This window comes from Hevea brasiliensis, chromosome 1 (genome assembly GCF_030052815.1).
Source record: "Hevea brasiliensis isolate MT/VB/25A 57/8 chromosome 1, ASM3005281v1, whole genome shotgun sequence".
Lineage (NCBI taxonomy): Eukaryota > Viridiplantae > Streptophyta > Magnoliopsida > Malpighiales > Euphorbiaceae > Hevea > Hevea brasiliensis.
The window spans coordinates 113239964-113264036 of NC_079493.1; the positions used below are offsets into that span (position 1 = coordinate 113239964).

The following is a 24073-nucleotide window of genomic DNA, read 5'->3' on the forward strand; positions in this document are numbered from 1 at the left end:
ACATCCCTACAAAATTTACATCAAAAGAAATACAAACTAAACTTTATTACAAACTTTATACAAATTTTGTACAAGCTGCTCAAGACCCATTTTACATGTCTATACATTTATGTGCAATACATACATTAAAATAAATATTTATAGGCAGGATATAAATTATACCCGATAACTTCAAGCTGATAAATCCTTAATCCTCAGCAGCTCAGTCTGCTGCTCCTCTAGTCTCTATATCTGCGATAGCAATAAAAGCTATCGCTGAGTACTAAGACTCAGTGGTGCACAACATACTAAAATAATCTTTATGCAAAACTTAAATCACATTTATTCAAAATTTTGACTGAACATGAGAATTAAGTACAAATCATGCATTATGAGATTTTAATCCCAAACAATTTCATTTTGAAGTATCAAATCATATTTCATAAAATCCACAGTTAGATCATGCCATTCGAAACAAATAGAATCTCAATAGGCAGAGGCTAAAGAGAAATCACATCACAAGGCTAGCTAGCTCAAATATATGGATATCCATTCACATCCTCTTCTACTGGCACACCTCAACACTTCTCCAGAGAAGGAATCAAAATTCGAAACTAATTACCCCCACTAGTCGTGCTAGTGAGGTGTTCAACTATATAGTCATGATACTGTGGTTTCAAAACTTATCTTAACAGTTTGCTAAACATTGTCATTTTAAATATACACAATAACTTTCAATAATTTCGATTAAAGCATCATAAATAATGTCTCAATTCACTTTTTCAAATCATTCAAAACAATATGCAGCAAATAATTTATAAAAATTACACATTGTGCACAAACCTCAAGCGAGTCGCCTCTTGGCCTTGACTCAGTTCCTCGGGTTCTTTTCCGGTATTCTTTTCAACTGAAACACACAATTTTACAATATTTCAGTATCATAATTTAACATAAATCCAAAAATAAATTTAACTTCACTTTTACCTAGCTTTAACGTGCTAAATTCGACATTCTTGAAATTTTGTGTTTCGAGTTACTATTCATTATACTATTCAAGTCAAATTATTGACTTTCTAAGGCGTAATAGGTATGGGAATTCCAACTTTACTCATATGCCACATTTTGATCACTAAACTTGTTGGTTTTGGTCATTTTCTCAAAACTTAAGTCTTTTAGGCAAAATTGCCAATTTTCAGTTTTGGAGTCCTAAGTTGCACTGTTCCATTGGTCACTTTACTGTTGAAATTTGGCAAAACTTCCTTCATAGAAAATTTTCCCTATTGTCTTTAGTTTATTCTCCTTTTTGAATCACTCCAATCGGAGTTTTGTAGCTCAAGTTATATCCAAATTACGGTTACTGTTCATGCTGCAGAATTTTATTCTGGCAGATTTATTGCTCCAACTTCATTCAGCAATTTGATCAAGTTAAGTCCATAATTTGGTCTAATTTTCTCCATATGAAATGTTCTACCATGTCTTAGGTTTCCATCAGTTCAAGAATCACCTAAATCAGAGTTTTCTAGTGAGAGTTATAGCCATTGAAACTTTACTGTTCATATGGCAAATCTGTAGTTCTGCAGATTCAGTGACTCAACTTTGCTCAATAATTTGATTGGGTTAATGGCATAATTTGGGTTTATGTTCTTCATGAAAGTTTTAGGTCTATATCTCATCTAACCACTGGTAAAATTTCAGGTCATTTTGACCTGCCTAGCTCGAGTTATGACCAAATGAACAAACACTGTTCATTTGGTCAGTTTGTGCAGGGCAGCCTGCAATTTTTCAACTTTGGTCAATTTGTTCACTAGGTTTTAGTCGCTTTTTGGGCAGACTTCCTAAATGAAAATTGTGTCATTTAGTGCCTATTTTCAGTCCCAATTGGTCCCATACCAATTGGACTTGTAAAATTCCATTTTTGGTCCTTCAAAGTTGACTTTTGGTCATAGTGCATACCCAATCCGAATTTGGCTTGGATTCAAACACTTCCAACACACTTAATTAGGTCACAAATGGCCATTTCTTTCCTTAAACTATGTCAAAGACATCATTTAGCACTTCCTCACATTTTTGGTCCCTAAGCCCTAATGTCCAAACCCTAATTCACACTAATTTTTGCATTTACTTGATTCCATGCCTTTAACCATAGTCATTCAACTAACTAAGGTTTATATACCCCTTTCAAACCATTCAATTCATGCAAATCATCCTCATAACCAAGCTGGCCGAAAATCAGTTTAGTCCCTCAACCAATTTTTCTTTTCATTTTAAGTTTATTTCTATGTTCTTGATGCTATACATACACTAATTAAACTAAAAACTTGAAGTTTGCATTACTAACCTTGTTAGGTGTCTTTGAACTTTCACTTCCTCTCAATTTTCTTCAATTCTTTGATGACCAATCTTCCTCAAATCTTCAAATTCTTTTAATTTCTTGCTCCAAATCTTCTTCTTGAGGGTCAATTTAATGGTTTCTATAATTATTCTCAAGGATTAGGGGGTGAAATCTAAAGTTTAAGAAGCTTAAATCTAAGCTTTAATGGTGGAACAAAATAAGAAGAGAGGGAGAGGAGAGAGCTACGGGAATAAGAAAAAGAAGAAGTAAAAAAAATCTTTTTGAATTTTTGTTTTTATGCCACATAATTGACTTGGTCAAAGATTAAATTAAATAGAATTTATTTTTAATGTCATGCATGATGTCATTTGGGTGATGTCATAATCCTATTTTCTTTTCCTTTTGTTTTTTTTTTGTAATTATTTAGCTATTTGACTTGGTCAAAAAGGTTGGAAAATTAAAATTAATTTTGACATCTTATATGATGTCATCATCATGATGTAATAAGTCTCATTTTTATTCTTTTTCTTTTCTTTAATTCTTCAATAGTTCTTTAATTTAATTCTTGATCCCGAAGTTTTCTTTTCTCCGATTTTATTTGACAGTTAGGTCAGGAGTCAGCTCTCGGGGTCAATTGACCAAATTACCCCTCGCTGGTTCATCTCAGTTTGCAATTAATTTCATATTTCTTTCGGCTCCCTGACCTAATTATTTGACTGACTTAACAGTTCTTTTTCGTGATTTTCTCTTTTCCACTGCGTTCATAAGGGTCCTAAGGACCGCAGCGTCACATTTTACGGTTCGAAATTTGAGTTTAAAATGACTTCGCAGTCCTTCCCGAGACGGTCACCCATCGCTGTGCTCTTAGCTCGTTTAACCTCTTATGTTCTGTTTTTCTTATTTACACTTAACTAATTGACAATTACTAATTATTTGGGTTTAAGGCTTATCTAGTTGTCTTAAGTGTGGTTCTAATCCTCTTAATTGTCCGGACCGACACCGGTCACCGGAACAGTGAAATATACCAGGCTATACAAATAGGGGTGTTACAGGAAATGCATGGAAATGAATATGAATATGAGATATATGAATGAGATTTGAATTATGAGATGGTTATGAGAATAATTGATGAGATCATTATTGTAAACTATTATTGAAAATTTCAAGCAGGTAAATAGTGAAGTACGCCAACTGATAATAAAAATGGCGAAAACTCTGCTGGTTTCTCCGTTTAAAAATAATTGATATTAAAATATAATAAGATCAAATTATTAAAGGAATAATGTAAGATAAGATAGGGTGCTCCGACACCGAATGTAGCACACTTTGCTCTGCTTCACTGTAATCGGGTGAGGGGTGTTACAGGTATGTTGAGTTTCGTGAGTTTTGTTTAAGTGATTTTGAGGGTGAGAAAACCAATTAGTGTGTGTAATTATTTTTCCTTTAATAGTGAATTTGTTGGTAAAGCAGGATATACCCGAATCACGTTAAATTTTGTATTCTTTATTTTGTGTGGTTGTGATTTTCACAATAAGTGATATTAAAGTTGTGGTTTGGGATGTCAAAGATGGAGAGCAAAAAATTTGAGATGGAGCCATTAGATGGGAAAACTAATTTCAGTCTGTGGTAAAGCACCATGAAGGATGTTCTTATACAACAAGGATTAATTAAAGTATTGAATGAGAAGTAACCAGCAAGCATGAAAGATAATGATTGGGAGGAGCTTCAACAAAAGGCTATGAGTACGATTAGAATGATATTAGCCCCAGATGCGAAGTACAATGTCTTGGAGAAGACTTCGATAGTTGTTTTGTAGAAGAAATTAGAGAGCCTGTATATGTCAAAGTCACTCACAAATCGCTTATACTTTAAGGAGTTGTATCAACTCATAATAGATAAAGGTACTAAAGTGAGGGATCACCTTAATATTTTTAATAAATTAATTACCCAATTAGCTAGAATTAGTGTGAAGGTAGATGATGAAGATAAAGCCCTTGCTTTTAACCTCTATTCCACAATCTTATAAAAGCTTGGTGATAGCCCTAATAGTTAGGAAGGAGATTTTAAAGGTGGCTGAGGTTATTGCAGTTATCGTGGATGAGGTTATTGGTAGTAACAATGAAGGTAAAGCTTTTATTACTGGTTTTAATTGTGGTATAAGTAATCCACGTGGAAACAATTGGAGAAGGAATAGATCAAGCTCAAGACCATAGATATGTTAGTAGTATGCCCTAGAGCATATCATTTAGTATATATCTTGTACATATTTTTATTAATAAAAGGTTTTTCCACTTTTCCGTTTACATAATATATTTATGTGTAATAGAAAAGGTCCATTGATATTTTGTTAGAAATATTATTCTTAAGTTGTTAAGAATATGAGTGACATTATTTCTAGCACAAAGTATCATAAATAGGTTCACAATCGGGGATACTTCATAATAAGGACATGACTTATCCAAAAAGATTGTATTCATGTTTGTTCCCAAGTTATTTATATGAGATATAAATAAGATGGAATGGTGAGTCTCATGCCATATGACAAACATGATAGGTACTTATAAATGATAAGTAGGCCGAACCTGTGACACTTATGACAAGCACATGGAGTTTACTCTTGTCAATATTTTGTCATAAATCATATCAGTACATATAATCTTTAGACCTGAGATAGCACAGTTATCTTGTATATAGGTAGTTTGAGTTTGATACTGTTTTCATACTTGTACTGTGTATGGGTATATGGGCATGTGTTGGCTCCTACTAGTTATATATGGAGGTAGGTGTTGATCAAGATGGAAACTGTTCCTCTAAGTAAATAGAGATAAAATCCTATGTTCATTTAATTGTTCTTGATGTTTCAAGTTCCTGGCCAGGACAGATAGATTTATTCAGAAAAGAGTTTCTGATGAGAAAATTTTTTGAATCAAGAACTGGAATTAAAAGAGAACATAATATTCATAGCAAATGGAGTTTGACATAAACCATGACTCCAGCTTGAGTTGGGATTTTGTAACAGAGAGATTCTAGTGCATGGTAAAATATGATTATAAGTTCATTTAAGGTAAACCTTATTACTAATTGGGTGTCCATGGCATGCTATGCTAGGTGTTAACCATGGTCTATGAGGTACATAAAATGATTTAGAGAAATCATTTATGGTAAGAAAGAGTTCTGATAGTATTAAGAGTTGATATCATATCTCATTGCCAATTAGTGATGAACCTAGTAAGTCACACACATACACAAGTTATCACCTAATTAAATATGATTTAATTAATTAATTAAAGAGTTTAATTGATTAATTAAAAGGTTTGGTTTGCAATTAGATTGCAAAGTCCCTAGCATGACTTGAAACCAAATCTAGATTATTGGATGTATAGTATAAGTTAAATTTATATTTAAAGTGTTTAAATATGAATTTAATTAATGAGAAATTAATTAATAGAGATTAATTAATTAATTTATATTTGATATAAATTAATTAGAAGAAGAGAAATAATTATTTTGATTTAAGAACTCAAAATTAAGACACAGGGGCATTTTGGTCATTTCGCAGTGTGACACGTGGCACCATGAGATGGTGACACATGGCATTACACATAAGCTTGCCAAATGTTTTTAATCATGTAAGATGATTAAAATTAAGATTAAATATAGGTTTGACACTTGGCACAATGTGATTGGGTCACTTAAACCTAGAGCTAATTAAAGGGTGACATGTGGCAAGGGTTTAATGTATTAACCTAGCTATATAAGTATTGTTATGAGAAAAAATAAAACACAAGCAGCAGCCACTCCTTTGTGCCGCCACCTTGGTGTGCAATTCTCTCCTCTTCTTCTTCTTCTTTCATCAATGCAAGAGATTAGAGAAACAATCTCTTGAATTAAGAACACCAGAAATTATTTCTAGTGTCCTGTTTACATCTCTAATCTTTTAAAAGGCAGAACTTGATTTTCTAATTAATAGAAAAAGCTTTAGAAGCTATTCAAGGGCTGCCATATGTGTTCTTGGTGTGGACAAGCTAGAGGGACAGCATTTGGTGTCCTGAAGATGAATCTCAAAGGTGAAAATAAGCTACAGTGCATCAAGAAGTTAGTGTGTTTGTTCTTGATTTAATCTAGGGTTCTAAAATTAATCTGATTAATTTTAAAATCTTAAATGGCAAATACAGATCCAAAAACATATTAAAAGAGTTTTAATATGTTGTTTATCATTGAAATCAAATAGATAAAAATAAATCTTGCATGATGCATGTGACTCTAGGTAAAAATTTTTGAATTCAATGGTATAAACTTGTGTTTTTTACGCTTTCGTTCCTTCAATTAGTATCAGAGCCACTATATTTGCCATTTCGATTGTTGATTATATGATTTAATTGTGTGTTTTGATCATGAGATAATTATCCATTGCTGGTTGCAATGGAGGTGTGGCGGCATGCTTGAAAAACACCATCAATGGTGCGCATGGTTTGGCTTCCATGGGTGGTTCAAGGTTTGGCTTTTAATTCTACAATTGTTGTATGATCTAAGGCCTATTCTTTGACTAATGAAAGTGTTTAATTAGTAGTTTTAATCACACAATTAAATTTTGACTCAAATCAGAATTTTAAAAGTTGTTTGAATGTGATTCAAATCTGAATTTTAAAAGTTGTTTGAATGTGATTAAAATCTGAATTTTTAAAGTTGTTTGAATCATATTTAAAACTGATTTTTTAAAGTTGTTTGAATAATATTCAGATCTGAATTTTTAAAAATTGTTTGAATGTGATTCAAATATGAATTTTTAAGGTTGTTTGAATGTGATTCAAATATGAATTTTTAAGGTTGTTTGAATGTGATTCAAATCTGAATTTTTAAATTTGTTTGAATCATATTCAAATTTGAATTTTTAAATTTATTTAAATCATATTCAAATCTGGATTTTTAAGTTGAATATGAGATATTCAATTTAATTTAAGTATGTATGTTTTATTTAATTGTTAAATAGTGATATGCATGATGGATGATCATGGACTATAAAAGACCAATGTGATTGGATTTATTTCTTTTATGTTTTTTTGGGATTGTAAATTAATTAATTTATTTTAATTCATTTTGGGCATGTATTATTAAGTTTGTAATAATTTTTTTGTTGTAATTTCATTGATTTAATTTCTTGTAAATTCGCCTTGGTATGCCAAGGATTACTATGTAATAATGGATTGCAAGAAGTTCAAGGAGGCCAAGAGCATTGGTAGGACCAGTGGGAGGAATTCAAGATCAAGTGTTGATTATGTACTCCTTCAGCAACTCTTGTAAAATGAATGAATGAAATGCACCTAGGAATACCCTGATTCAATTCTTAGTGGCTCATAATTGAATCTCTTAGAAAGTCCATGATCATACCATATTTACTGCTTATCCATGAATGCATGAGATGTATGTGAATGTATGCAATTATATGATATATGCATGCTAAATGGATAATGTGCAAAGTGAGACCTTAATAGTAATTAGGATGACTATAAAATCTTCCAAACAAATGATTAAGTTGGAAATGCTATAATTAAAGTAATTATAACATGGGCCCTCCATTGAAGCAATTATTTTAAGAAATTTTAAATAGTTGCATAAGATGCAATTAATTTAAGAGATTTTCTTAAGAATAATTGTTAAGCATGAGATGTTGTAAATATGTAAATGGTTTGGTGGCCAATATTGGATGTACCTGAGGACATTAAAATTATTTGCATAATTACTGGCTCAATGGGATCAACTTAACTAATGCAAGATAAGTCAATAATGGATGTACCTGAGATTTTGAGCATTAGGGGCTAGGTAAAGGATTGAACCTCACATGAGATGTGATGGGCAAGGAGTTGCTTACTTATAGTTTATTGTAATTCCAATAACGGATGTACCTGAGGATGATCAATAGAATTATAAGAATTCAATCACCCACTAGAAATCCATCCAACTAGGATTTTCGTTTTCTACTTTGGAAGTGTAGGATTCGCTAAGTTAGTGGGAGGACCAATTTGATTAAAAGACCATAATCATTTTGGTTAATTACATGATACATTTACTAATTAATTTGGTTATTTTCTGTAGTTAATTTCCTGATAAAAATGAGCACAGAACAACCACCACCATCCAATATCCTTGCAAGCATACTTGATCGCAATAGGTTGACAGGACCTAATCTTTCTGATTGGCTAAGAAATTTGAAACTTGTTCTGAATCTTGAACATATAGGATATGTTCTAAACTCAAATGTTCCTGGTCCCTTACCTCCAGAGGCCACTCAAGAGGAACATGAAACTTTGGACAAGTGGAAGGAGCATGATATGAGAGCTAAGTGTTACATGCTTGCTTCCATGAGTAATGAGTTACAGAAGCAGCATGAGAGCATGCAGAGTGTGAGTGAGATCCTCCTCCACCTATAAGAGTTGCATAGTGAGCACAATAGGAATGCTAGGTATGAGATATCTAGGCAGCTGTTCCGCATGAGGATGTCTGAGGGACAGAATGTTGGGGATCATGTCCACAAGATGATTTGGCTGATTGAGCAGTTAGAACATCTTGACTTTAACATGGATTTCCAACTATAGACGGATTTGATCCTTCAGTCCCTTCCTGAGTCTTTTGGGAATTTTGTGACAAATTTCCATATGGCTCAACAGGAATGCACCTTAGCTGGTTTACTCAACATGCTGGTTATTGCCCAAAAGAATATGCCGGGCAATAAAGGAAAAGAGGTAGCTTTGATTGCATCTTCTTCTACTGGAAAGTCCAACAAGAAGAAGGACAATAAGAAAAAGAAACCTCAGATTCCTGGTCCTTCTAAGAAAATAGCTAAAAAGAAAGGGAAGACTAAAGCTGAAGGAGGCAAAGGAAAGTGTTTCCACTGCCAGAAAGATAGGCACTGGAAAAGGAACTGCCCAGAGTATCTTGCTTCTCTGAAGGACAAGAAAGATACACCTTTAGAAGGTATGTCCATATCTTATTATTTAGATTCTGATGATACTCATAGTTCATCTACAGCTTGGGTTTTAGATACTAGTGCCAGTTCTCACATTTCTAATGATATGCAGGAACTAGCAAGTAGCAGAAGCTTGCGTTCTCAAGATGTTAGAGTCTGGATTGGCAATGGCTCAACTGTTGAAGCTTTAACCATAGGATCTAAATCTTTTTATATGTTTGGACATGTTTTGTGTTTGGATAATATTTTATATGTACATAATGCTTTTAAGAACATCATTTCTATATCTAGTTTGACTAGAAATGGCTATGAATTTCAGTTCACAGATGATGTTTGCAATATTTATTTTGGAAATAAATATGTTGGTTCGGGTTATATGAATGATGGTCTTTATTATTTGGATAATAATGACAAACACAAAATGAATGCAAGTGATCTAAATGCATGCAATGCCATGGTGAAAACCAACTAAAGTTCAAAATATATTTGGCACTTAAGGTTATGTCATATTGCAGAAGATAGGATTGTAAAATTAGAGAAAATGGGGATTCTATCCTCATTGGACTCTGAGCCTACTCCAACTTGTGAATCTTGCCTTCAGGGCAAAATGACTAGATCACCCTTTGTTGGACAAGGGCTAAGACCTGAAAATATTTTGAAGCTAATGCATAGTGATGTATGTGGTCCATTTAAGGAAATGGCTAGAGGCGGTTTTCATTATTTTATTACCTTTACTGATGATAAATCAAGGTTTGGGTATTTGTATTTGATGAAATACAAACATGAATCCTTTGAAAAGTTCAAAGAATTTAAATCTGAAGTAGAAAATCAAACAGGAAAGAGTATTAAAGCTCTTCGATCAGATCGTGGAGGTGAATTGGAGAATTCTGACCAATCAACTGATCAGATGGATATAGATCCATCTAGTCAACCTATACCCGTTGATGAAACATCTACAGCAGTTCCTCGTAGAACAACCAGGGTATCTTACCCACCAGTGAGATATGGTTTCCTTCATAAAGAAGAACAAGAGTTGTCTACTCATGAAGAAGTAGATCATGGAGATGATCCACTCACCTATGAAGAAGTTATATCAGATATAGACTCTTCAAAATGGATTGATGCTATGAAATCCGAGATTGATTCCATGTATAAGAATCAAGTTTGGGATCTTGTTGACCCACTTGAAGGTATTGTACCTATAGGGAACAAATGGGTTTTCAAGAAGAAAATTGGTTCTGATGGAAAGGTAGAGACCTATAAGGTAAGGCTAGTAGTGAAAGGGTTTTGCCAAAGGCAAGGAATCGACTATGAGGAGACTTTCTCGCCTATTGCCATGCTTAAATCAATTAGGATTCTATTAGCAATAGCTGCATACTATGATTATGAGATTTGGAAAATGGATGTCAAAACAGCTTTTCTCAATGGATACATTGAAGAAAACATTTTTATGGAACAACCTAGGGGTTTTGAATCCCAAGATGATTCCAAGGTATGCAAGCTAAAGCGATCCATTTATGGGTTGAAACAAGCTTCGAGGAGTTGGAACATCCATTTTGATGAAGCCATTAATGTAACACCCCCGTTGCATAGCCTGGTATATTTCACTGTTCCGGTGACCGGTGTCGGTCCGGACAATTAATGGAATTAGGGCCACACTTAAGACAATTTGAGAAGCCATAAACACAAATAATTAGTAATGTTTAATTAGTTAACTATAACAGAACATAAGAGGTTAAACGAGCCGAAAGTCACAGCGATGAGTGACCTCCTCGGAAACGACTGCGAAGTTGTTTTAAACTCAAATTTCGAACCGTAAAAAGTGACGCTGCAGTCCTTAGTACCCTTATGAACACAGTGGAAAAGAGAAAATCATGAAAAAGAACTGTTAAGTTAGTTAAATAATTAGGTCAGGGAGCCGAAAGAAATATGGAATTAATTGCAAACCGGGATGAACCGGCGAGGGGCAATTTGGTCAATTGACCAGAGTCGACTCGACCTAACTGGCCCAATAAAATCGGAGAAATAAAAATTTTTGAATCAAGGATTAGATTAAAGAACTAATGAGAAATTTAAGAAAATTGAAAAAGAAAAGAAAAAGGTTTATTGCATCATGTGGATGTCATCATTGTGATGTCAAAAATCAATTTTAATTTCCCAACTTTTTTGACCAAGTCAAATACATAAAATTTCACTTAAAATACTTAAAAAATTAGAAGGAAAAGTCATTTCTTCTTCTCTAAAAAAATTCAGCCGGCTCCCCTTTCTTTTCTCTTTCTTTTTCTTTTCAATTTCCTCCATTAATGGTCATTTAAGTTTCTTAAACCCTATTATTCCTTCACAAATTTCATACTCACCAAAGTAAGGTCTTGCTCTTTGGCTTTGATAGAGAGATTTGAAATAAGAAGGATAAAAAAGAAGTGAAGATTTGGAATTACAAATTCTGCTCAACAAGTAAGTCCCTCTTTCTAACTTAATTTGAGTAAAATACATATAAATGAGCTTGAATAAGTAGCAAATTACATAGAAACTCAAGAAATCACTCATGTGTGAAGCTTTATGAAAGTTGGTCAGCATGAAATTAATTAAGGTTTGATAGAAATTGTTAGAATTAAAGAGGTACTCATGCTTGATTGAGTAAGTAAGTGAGACTTGTACACTTAGAATTCATGAATTGAGGAAATTGAGGAATTAGGGTTCTTGACCCTTAGGGTTTTGGGAGAAAATTTAAGAAATTGGTAAATGATGATTTTGGATTATTGTGAGATAAAAAAATGGTCAATAATGACCAAAAGAGATGTGTGGGAATTGTTGGAATGAAAACCAAATTCGTAGGTCAATGGTCATGCTGCTGGCAGCATGACCAAACCCATTTTGAAGGACCAAAACTCAAATTTTACAAGTCCAATTGATATGCCACCAATTGGAGATGAAAATAGACATAAAAGAGCACAATTTTCATTAAGGAACCATGCCCAAAAACTGACCAAAACTGGGTGAACAAATTGACCAAAGTGAAATGAGAGCAGGCTGCCACTGCACTAAACTGACCAAATGAATAGTAACTGTTCATTTGGTCATAACTCGAGTTAGACAGGTCAAATTGACCTGAAATTTGGCCAGGGGTTAGAGGAGATATAGATCTAAAACTTTCATGAAGAACATCACCCCAAATTATGCCATTAACCCATTCAAATTATTGAGCAAAGTTGAGTTACCAAACCTGCAACTCTGCAGATTTTCATTTGAGCAGTAATGTTTGGATGGCTATAACTCTCTCTAGAAAACTCGGATTTAGGCGATTCTTGAACCGATGGAAACCTAAGACATAGTAGAACATTTCATATGAAGAAAGTTAGACCAAATTATGAACTTAACTTGATCAAATTACTGACCAAAATTGGATCAAAATCTGCCAGAACCCAAGATACCAAAGATGAATAAAGCACGTGAACAAAGAAACTTATTTTGGCCATAACTTGAGGTAAAAAACTCCGATTGAGGTGATCCAAAAATGAGAATACACTTAAGACAATAAGGAACATTTTCTATGAAGGAAGTTTTATCAAATTCCAACAGTAGATTGACCAATGGAACAGTGCAACTTCGGAGCACCAAAACCGAAAATTGGCAATTTTGCCAAAATGACCTAAGCTTTGAGAAAATGACCAAAACCAACAAGTTTAATGACCAAAATGTGGTATGTGGATGAAGTTGGAGTTCCCATACCTATTAATCCTTAAAAAGTCAACAATTTGACTTGAATAGTGTAGTGAATAGTAACCGAAACACAAAAACTTTGAGAACGTCGAATTTAACGCAATAGAGCTAGTTAAAGTGAAGTTAATTTATTTTTGGACTTATGTTAAGTTATGGTACTGAAACACTATGAAATTGTGTGTTTCAGCTGAAAAAGACTTGGAAGCTCGGAGAGACTGAGTCAAGGCCTAGAGGCGACTCCAGTCAGGTTTGTGCACAATAAATTTATGTAATTGTTTTCCAATTGAAAATTTGAGTTGCTATACTTTCTGAAATCGCTGTGTTATTTATGAATTGTGTTGCCACTTTGTGACTACAAAAATGACTTTGAAAATTGTTTGGGATCTCTCATAAATTATTGAAAATAATTGTTTTAAATTGATTTTGGATTCACACTTAGCATGACAGTATCACATTTCCTCCTTCATTTATGGGGTTGAGATCGTTTATTTTCCTCCCTCTCTGGCTTGCCAGTTGAGGTTATAGATCGGATGAGTACTCATTAGCTAGCTAGCCACCTCCCTCATTGATTTCGATTAATGGGGTTGTAGATTGCTTTGTCGTGGTGTACAACGCGGCATTGATCGGAAATTTTGTGTCATAGCTTAAGTTGTGTATGATTTTGGCAACACTGTGTTTATGAAATTGTTTGACTAAACTGTATTTAATATATTATTTGACAAAATGAGTTGTTATGAGCTTTAATATTTGTGAAATGTGATTGTGAAGTATTCAAATTATGTTTCATTAATAAATGATTTATGTATTGCATTTTAAATTTTTATTGTGCACCACTGAGTATGTTTATACTCAGCGATAGTTTAATTTACTGTCGCAGATAAGAGCAAGGAGAAAGCAGCAGAGTGAGCTGCGGGATTGACAAGAACTTCTTGATCCCTTTTGTACGGGTATTGTTTTATACCCTTGTGGTTATTTTGATGTAAATACTGTAATGTCATAAGTATCAATGTAAATTGAGCAGTTGTAAATAAATTGTAATAATATTATTTTGGGTTTGTTTCTGTAAATTTAATATTTGTAATTATGAATTTTCTGCTTTATGCCTTGTTAATGAAGTATTAAAAATTTTGTGATGACCAAATTTGATTAAATTGTGGAAATTGCTTTGAAGTGATTTGAATTGGGTTGATTTGAGTTTTATTGGAGATTGGGAGTTGTGGAAAACTTTTGAAAGTGCTTTTTACAGGTATTTGAAGAACTGGTTTCTCAAAATACAGAGGGAACTCTGTCAAAATTTTTATAAAATTTGTGACAAAATTTAAATGGATAAAAATTTTCATTAGTCCTTAAGCTTTGAATAAATGGTTTTTAATTCTCACTAAAATGCTCACCACTTCCAAAATGTAAGAAAATTGTTTTAAAATCCCTTGTAGGGTACTTAATGAGTTATCGGTAGGTGAAGTTCGGTAGTTCATTAAGTATTCTACGGGATCATGTTATGCCTTACGGAGGGGTAAGGTGTGACAATTAAATCCTTTGGTTTTATCAAAAATGAGGATGAGCCATGTGTATATAAGAAGGTTAGTGACAGTGCTATCACTTTCCTTGTCTTATATGTGGATGACATACTATTGATGGGTAATGACACAGGTATGTTGACAACTATAAAGATATAGTTGTCAAATACATTCTCCATGAAAGACTTAGGGGAGGCAACCTATATTCTTGGGATTCGCATCTATAGAGATAGAGCGAAAAGAATAATTGGTTTATCCCAAAGTCTATACTTGGAAAAGGTGTTAAAGAGGTTTAACATGCTTGATTCCAAGAAAGGATTGTTACCAGTGAGACATGGTATTCACCTTTCTAAAGAGATGTCTCCAAAGACACCTGAAAAAAGAGATAAGATGGCCAGGATTCCATATGCTTCGGCTATTGGAAGTTTAATGTATGCAATGTTGTGTACTAGGCCAGATATCGCATATGCTATTAGTTTGACTAGCAGGTATCAATCCAATCCAGGTTTGAAACACTGGATAGCTGTCAAGAATATTCTTAACTACTTGAGAAGAACTAAGGATTTATTCTTATATATGGAGGTGGAGACTTGCAATTGGATGGTTATACTGATTCTGATTTCCAATCAGATATCGATGATAGAAAGTCTACATCTGGATATGTGTTCATTTGTAATGGAGGTGCAGTCAATTGGAAGAGTTCCAAGCAGAGCACGACTGCAGATTCCACTACAGAGGCTGAGTATATTGCTACATCAGATGCTGCAAAGGAAGCTGTTTGGATAAAGAAGTTCGTGACAGAACTTGCAGTAGTTCCTTCCATTGAGTCAACAGTTCCACTACACTGTGACAATAATGGAGCAGTCATACAGGCTAAGGAACTCAGGTCTCACCAAAAATCCAAACACATAGAAAGGCGCTACCACATTATCAGAGAAATAGTTGGGCGAGGAAATGTAGCCATGCAGAAAATAGCATCAACTGAAAATCCAGCTGATCCATTCACTAAGCCTATGTCACAGACTCAGCTAGACCGACATCTTGAGAAGATAGGTCTAAGGTATTGTAATGAATGGCTCTAGTGCTAGTGGGAGATTGTTAGTAGTATGCCCTAGAGCATATCATTTAGTATGTATCTTGTACATATTTTTATTAATAAAAGGTTTTTCCACTTTTCCGTTTACATAATATATTTATGTGTAATAGAAAAGGTCCATTGATATTTTGTTAGAAATATTATTCTTAAGTTGTTAAGAATATGAGTGACATTATTTCTAGCACAAAGTATCATAAATAGGTTCACAATCGGGGATACTTCATAATAAGGACATGAATTATCCAGAAAGATTGTATTCATGTTTGTTCCCAAGTTATTTATATGAGATATAAATAAGATAAAATGGTGAGTCTCATGCGATATGACAAACATGATAGGTACTTATAAATGATAAGTAGGCCGAACCTATGACACTTATGACAAGCACATGGAGTTTACTCTTGTCAATGTTTTATCATAAATCATATCAGTGCATATAATCTTTAGACCTGAGATAACACAGTTATCTTGTATATAGATAGTTTGAGTTTGATACTGCTTTCATACTTGTACTGTGTATGGGTATATGGGCATGTGTTGTCTCCTACTAGTTATATATGGAGGTAGGTGTTGATCAAGATGGAATCTATTCCTCTAAGTAAATAGAGATAAAATCCTATGTTCATTTAATTGTTCTTGATATTTTAAGTTCCTGGCCAAGACAGATAGATTTATTCAGAAAAGAGTTTTTGATGAGAAAATTTTTTTAATCAATAACTGGAATTAAAAGAGTTTGACATAAACCATGACTCCAGCTTGAGTTGGGATTTTGTAACAGAGAGATTCTAGTGCATGGTAACATATGATTATATGTTCATTTAAGGTAAACCTTATTACTAATTGGGTGTCCATGGCATGCTATGCTAGGTGTTAACCATGGTCTATGAGGTACATAAAATGATTTAGAGAAATCATTTATGGTAAGAAAGAGTTCTGATAGTATTAAGAGTTGATATCATATCTCATTGTCAATTAGTGATGAGCCTAGTAAGTCACACACATACACAAGTTATCACCTAATTAAATATGATTTAATTAATTAATTAAAGAGTTTAATTGATTAATTAAATAGGTTTGGTTTGCAATTAGATTGCAAAGTCCCTAGCATGACTTGAAATCAAATCTAGATTATTGGATGTATAGTAGAAGTTAAATTTATATTTAAAGTGTTTAAATATGAATTTAATTAATGAGAAATTAATTAATAGAGATTAATTAATTAATTTATATTTGATATAAATTAATTAGAAGAAGAGAAATAATTATTTTGAGTTAAGAACTCAAAATTAAGACACAGAGGCATTTTGGTCATTTCGCAGTGTAACACGTGGCACCATGAGATGATGATACATGGCATTACACATAAGCTTGCCAAATATTTTTAATCATGTAAGATAATTAAAATTAAGATTAAATATAGGTTGACACTTGGCACAATGTGATTGGGTCACTTAAACCTAGAGCTAATCAAAGGGTGACATGTGGCAAGGGTTTAATGTGTTAACCTAGCTATATAAGTGTTGTTATGAGAAAAAAATAAAACACAAGCAGCAGCCACTCCTTTGCGCCGCCACCTTGGTGTGCAATTCTCTCCTCTTCTTCTTCTTCTTTCATCAATGCAAGAGATTAGAGAAACAATCTCTTGAATTAAGAACACCAGAAATTGTTTCTAGTGTCCTATTTACATCTCTAATCTTTTAAAAGGCAGAACTTGATTTTCTAATTAATAGAAAAAGCTTTAGAAGCTATTCAAGGGCTGCCATAGGTGTTCTTGGTGTGGACAAGCTAGAGGGACAAAATTTGGTGTCCTGAAGACGAATCTCAAAGGTGCAAATATGCTGCAGTGCATCAAGAGGTTAGTGTATTTGTTCTTGATTTAATCTAGAGTTCTAAAATTAATCTGATTAATTTTAAAATCTTAAATGGCAAATACAGATCCAAAAACATATTAAAAGAGTTTTAATATATTGTTTATCATTGAAATCAAATAGATAAAAATAAATCTTGCATGATGCATGTGACCCTAAGTGAAAATTTTTGAATTCAATGGTATAAATTTGTGTTTTTTACGCTTCCGTTCCTTCAAGATAAACCTTGAAGATAGAGAATGTTACCACTATCATGAGAAGGGTCACATTCAATACCATTGTATGAGGATGAAAGAAGATCTTACAGAGTTTAAACCATTCAAGAAGAGTCTTGGAGAAAAAAAAGAAGGAACTGCTATAATTACAATGAATGATAGTATTGATAGTGAATGTTTGAATGTGGATGATAATAAAAAAAAGGCAAAAGATCCATTACCAGATGAGTGATTAACGGATTCTGTTTGCCCATTCCATATTTGCTCAAAGAAGGAGTGGTTTGATGTGATTGAAGAGAAGGAAGGAGAAAAAGTGAAGCTTGGCCATGAGAACAAGATGAAAGTTGAAAGTGTTAGAAGAATGAAGATCAAATTGCATGGTGATTATGTAAAAGTATTCGATGAAGTGAGATACATTCCTAGTTTTGAAAGGAACTTAATTTCTTTGGATAAGTTGGATTCTTTGGGTTATGGGAGTTTGATTCATGGTGGAGTCATAGAAGTTAGCCGATGTGCTCTTGTGTTCATAAAGGGTGAGAAAATTGATACAAAAAATCTCTATAAATTAGAAGAAAGCACATTAATTGAAAGAATACAAGTGAAAGCAGGAGGCAACATCAACAATCAAGAGTGCAAGGAAATACTCAAAAGAAAATTGACTTTTGCAAAAATTATGAAGACTAATTCCATTTGACTTAAAAATGGAAATTATTAGAGTCCAACTCTGATTGAAATTAGGAAGTATAATTAGTTTAGGAAGTTTAGTAGAATTTAAATTATGAATTCTAATAATTAGAGTCCTAAAAAGATTATATTTTAATGGCCTACATATATGTGTAGTTGATTGGCCTATATATAGAGAGCTCACGAAGTAGAGAGGTGTATTGAATACCGTAAGTTTTGTTTGAGTAATTTTGAGGGTGAGAAAACTAATTAATATGTGTAATTATTTTTTCTTTGATGATGAATTTGTTGATAAAGTAGGCTTACGTTAAACTACGTTAAATTTTGTATTCTTTATTTTATGTGGGTGAGGCTTTTCACAGCACAAAGGGATCAAGAACATAGAGATTTTGTATTTTCAACTATATAAATATCTAATTACAATTCATTCCTTGCTATTTATCAAAGAAAAAAAAATTAAAACAGTACAAAATTTCAAACGACAACTAAAAATGATAAATAAAAACTATTATAGCCAATTCAAACAACTATGATTTTCATCTTAATGCTAACATCATTTGCTATGCTAATTACTATTATTGTAACACCCTCCCGGTAGCAACTCCGTACATTCTACTGTTCCGGTGACCGGTGTCGGTCCGGACAGCTAGAACGTCCGGAAAAATATTTAAACTAAAGTGAGGGACCATAATTAACTCAAATGTTAATAAGAAAAATTTAGTAAAAATTTTAGAAATAAAATACAACTAAGTCAAATGAGCCGGTGCCCAAGCGATGGGTAACCGGAGGGAAGTTGCGGTTCTCGCAACTAGAAACCCTAGACCCGGGTAAAAATTCATAAAATAATTTTTGGGACTCCAGAGAAGGGTCATTGAGGTTCCTATGGCATTAGAATGCCAAGAAAATAATTAAAAAAATTTTTCAATCGGTACAGACAATTTTGACCCGTTAAGCCAAACGGAGGGCATTTTGATCATTTCGCCTTAAGAGGTGATTTTTGGCCGACTTGTCCAGTTAAGTAAATAATTATAATGATCTAAAATATGAATAAATATTGCTAAAAATTGAATTGAAAATGAGTAGAGAAACGAAGAAAAGAAAATGAAGAAAAATGCTTAATTATGACATATGATGATGTCATTTAAAAGCCCCCTCCAATCACCCTTTGACAAACCAATAAAAAGAGATAAAAATGACTTAAAATGAGATAAAAAAAAAAACAAAGGAAACCAGCAGTTTCCTTCTTCATACGGGCTGGAATAAGAGAGAAAGAGAGAGAAAAGGAAAAGAAAGAAAGAAAGGAAGAAGAAGAAGGAGATGAACAGTAGCAGAAAAAGGGGTTCAGCAGGGCAGCATGTTTCTCTTCCGTCCAGGTGAGTTTGGCTCAAAATCTATAGCTGATTTTTGGATATGTTTGAGGTATGTATGTGTGGAAGTTATGGTTAAAATTTGGTGATTGTTCAACGGTTGGATTTGGAGAAATATATTGTTGAACACAGGCTGTCTGTAGGTTGAATTCTGAATTTTGGCTACTGAAATTTGAGAAAAATAAATAGTTAGGATGCTTATAAAATTATGAAATTTGGTACAAATGATATTTGGGATGTTGAGGCTGCTGGGTTAAAATTTAGTGAATTTTAGACTTGTGGTTTATGAGATATAAATTGTTTTGCATGAGCTGTCTGAGTAAGACTGATTTCTGCAACAATTCAGATTTTGAAGGGTTGAATGAATGTTTTGATATCTCATGATATAGAGATTATTTGATGCTAAAATTTTTACTGATATTGTATAGGGATGTCTTGAATATATGGTTAAAATTTGGGATTTATCTAACGGTTAGATCATTATATATAAATTTGAATGCACAAGCTGCCAGATTGGGTATTAATGGGTGGTTGTGGATTTAAGATTTATGATAGGAGTTTAGTCCAATTTAAGGGGAAATGTTGTTGAATTTTTATTGGATATTTAATTTAGGAAAGTGAAGTTATAATTGATTATGATTATTATGATTCTAGGGGAAATCTTGAAGAATAACAAGCTCAAGGTTGGTTTCAAAAAGGTTAGTGCCTATTTATACTTATACTTCTTTCATTCCATATTAAGGACTTAAAATAAGTAAGGAATTGTGAATTATATGAATGAAATTTATGTATATGTACTCCTTGAATTTCGGCAGCCGTATTGAAGGAATAGAAATGGAGTGTTTGATGGACTTAGAGTGAACTAGAGCTTAGGTTTAAAGTGTATACATATATATATATAGAGAATGAAAGAGTAAATTAGGGAAATTGTGAAAAACTTTGAAATTTAGCTAGGGTTTAGGAATGAAAATTTGACTTGGCTTATGAAATAGTTAAAGAACATTCTAATGGTCAATTAGTGACCATTTGAGGTATGTTGACCATAAATTGGACTGAAATGTAGCATGGCAAAGTGAATGAGTATGCTGCCCCATGAGTGCAGCAGGGTGACTGAAATTTCAGTCTACTTGGACTGCCATATCTTGGGCTGTGTTGGTCCAATTGGTGTTTGGCCAATTGGACATGAAACTAGGCTTATAATGGCACATTTTTGCTGAAGAAACCATGCCCAAAAGACTAAAGCAAGAGGACCAAAAGTTGGCCCCAATCCGGATACCCTGCAACAGCACCTGCAGAAATGACCAAATGAACAGTAACTGTTCATTTGGCCATAACTCACTGTAGATATGGTCAATTGACTTGAAATTTTTACAACAACAAGTTAAGACATAGATAAACAACTTTCATGAAGGAACCTACCCTAAATTATGGCCAGAACCTATTCAAATATGCAATCACAGTCACTGTTCATGTTACTGTAGATATGGTAATTTCTGCAGAATGGAAATCCGACCAGCTGTGGTTTTTGGACCATAACTGGAGCTACAAAACTCCAAATGGAGTGATTCAAAAAAGGAAATTCAACTAGACAAAATAAGGAACAACTTTCATGTTTACCATTTCCTCAAATTCCCACTGCAACAATGCCCAATGGAACAGTAAATTTGGGCTACAAAAACTGAAAATTATGCTTCCCTTGGTTTAAACTTGGAAATGGAATTGGTGACTTATTCCAACAAGTTTTAAATGCAAAATGTGGTACATTGAGAGTGTTAAAACCAATGCACCTATTTTCTATGCAAAAGTCAACTTTTTGTTGATCAATGAAGTGAATAGTGACATCAAAAGTTGAAATTTACAAATTGAAGAATTTTAAAGTATCAAATGCCCTAGTATACCTAACAAGATTGGTTTGGATAGTTTGGCATGCCAATAGGGTATTGTTTTAGCAGTACTGCAAAAGGCTTTATGCCCGTATTCATGGCTTTTATGCCCGTATTCATGGCTTTTATGCCGATTATGTGATATCATGGCTTTTTAGCCATACTGACTGCATACGTGATTGACGTTCTGCGTCCCATGGTATGACGGCCCGAGGCACCACGGTGTCCAGTTCCAACGACCCGTTATCCAGTCCAGTCGTCCAGTATAGGTTACTTGGGCAACCAAATGAATGAAAGTGGACAAAGTTAACGAAAAGAAAAAAAAAAAAAAAGGGATATACAAATGCAAAACAAATAAGGCATATACATTAAATACACATTTATTTTCTGCTATTTTCTTTTATTTTATTATTGCACCACTAAGCTTTATGCTTAGCGCGTCGCTTTTGCAACGCGTAGGTACTGAAGATTTGGACAGAGGGCCCAGTAGACCACAGATTGGGTAAGGCCGTTTACAGTTCTGCATAGTATCCTTGTCACCTCACAGGCTACAGTGCATTGGTAGGACACTAGGTTTCATTTTGATATTTTGTAACTAATGTTTATTTTCTCATATGTAATTGAACTTATGTAACATATTTTGATGTTCATGTAAATAATGAAAATTGTATTTGTGAATGGAAGAGTGAATGTCTATTTATGACTTGTACATGATTAACAAATGAGATGAATGATTGAGAAACGAATGGTTGAAAAATATTGAGATCTTGATATTGGAGTTTGAGAGTGATGGGATATGAATGTTGGAAGTGTTTTTCACAGGTTCCGAAGAACTGTTTTCTCCATTTTTAGCCGGTACTTTGCCGGATTTTCTATAAAATTTTCGGAACCTCAAATAAATTATAATTTCGAAAAAAAGGCTTAAATGAGTTATATTGCATAAATTATATTCATAAATATGACAAAAATTGATTAAGGTAAAATAGAGTGTGCCGATACACCGTGTGACATTGCTTACTCGGATGTACTGTACACGGGTAAAGGGTGTCACAATTATTAACTTTTGTTGTGGTTGGGGTATCTAACAACTAGCAGCCTCTTTCTCTTGCATTAATTAGGCTTTTGTTTGTTTGATACTCTATTGTAATTTTATTAGAACAAAACCGATATGTAATTACACCTACATAGGGGTGAGCATTATTCGGTTCAAACCGAATAAACCGAACTGAACTACCTTAATTAGGTAATTTGATTCGATTTTTAAGATAATTCGGTTTGGTTCGATTTGATTTTATATTATAAAAATTTCAGTTATTTCGATTCGGTTCAGTTTTAAAGAGAAAAAAATTGATTAAACCTAATCAAACCGAATAGTTTTATTGATTTTTGAATTGATTTATTTTTATGGGGAATTTATGAATTATATGTAATTATATATATATATATATATATATATATATATATATATATATATATATATATTGTTTAATTTCATTGATTAATGGTTATTAGGTTTAAACCAAGGTCAAAATCAGATCAAATAACCTGAAAATCAAGTCTAAATTAAAAAATTAATAAAAAATCAAAACCGATCGGTTTGAACCCAACCGAACCAAAATAGAGTGGTTCGGTTCGATTCGATTTTTCATCCATTTCTGTTTGATTTGATTTCTAAAATATGTAATTCAATTTTTTGTGATTTGATTCGATTCGGATCCCTACACTTACATTATTACTTGTATGTCTTTTGCCAACCATAGTCTATTGCTATGTTGCATTAGGAAAAAAAAAAAAACTTACATTGTTCTTGATTTTTGTAGTGGTGTGATGCTTTGTCAATCTACCAAAAATCTTCAATCGAACTTTAGTTGAAAGTCCTACTCACAAAGTTCTTAGTTGTTCAAAAACTTCCTCCACTGGCTAGCGTTCTTGCAAATTGAAGCTCCCAAAGAAGAAATGAAAGTTAATAAAGGAGCGCAAAGCTCACTCCTCTCACAATCTCACCTGCCCTCACTCTCTCTCATTTATCCACCAAATGTAATTCAAAACTCCTCTATCCACCAAATCTTATGATCGTGTGTATATATATATATATATATATATATATCTCACCCTTCAATCCTATGTCACTGTATATCTATAATAAAAACACAAAAGTAAACCAATTTAAAAAAATAAAACAAAATATGATAGTAATTTGGAAAAGTAATCAAAAGCAGGTAAGTCATCAACTAACCTTATATATATATATATATATATATCTCACCCTTCAATCCTATGTCACTGTATATCTATAATAAAAACACAAAAGTAAACCAATTTAAAAAAATAAAACAAAATATGATAGTAATCTGGAAAAGTAATCAAAGCAGTAAGTCATCAACTAACCTTATATATATATATATATATATATATATATATATATATATATATATATATATATATATA

The 24073-nt window shown here is 33.0% G+C and overlaps 1 long non-coding RNA gene across 1 annotated transcript in view; it reads right to left on the minus strand.

Annotated features, from left to right (window-relative positions):
* Positions 1-24073, minus strand: part of LOC110670083 (uncharacterized) — a 27485-nt gene continuing 3412 nt past the window's right edge. Inside the window, exons 3-4 of the long non-coding RNA XR_009149016.1 lie at positions 823-886; positions 1-231 (exon numbers count right to left, since the gene is read on the minus strand). This is a non-coding gene — a long non-coding RNA (uncharacterized LOC110670083). The remainder of the gene's footprint in view (positions 232-822; positions 887-24073) is intronic.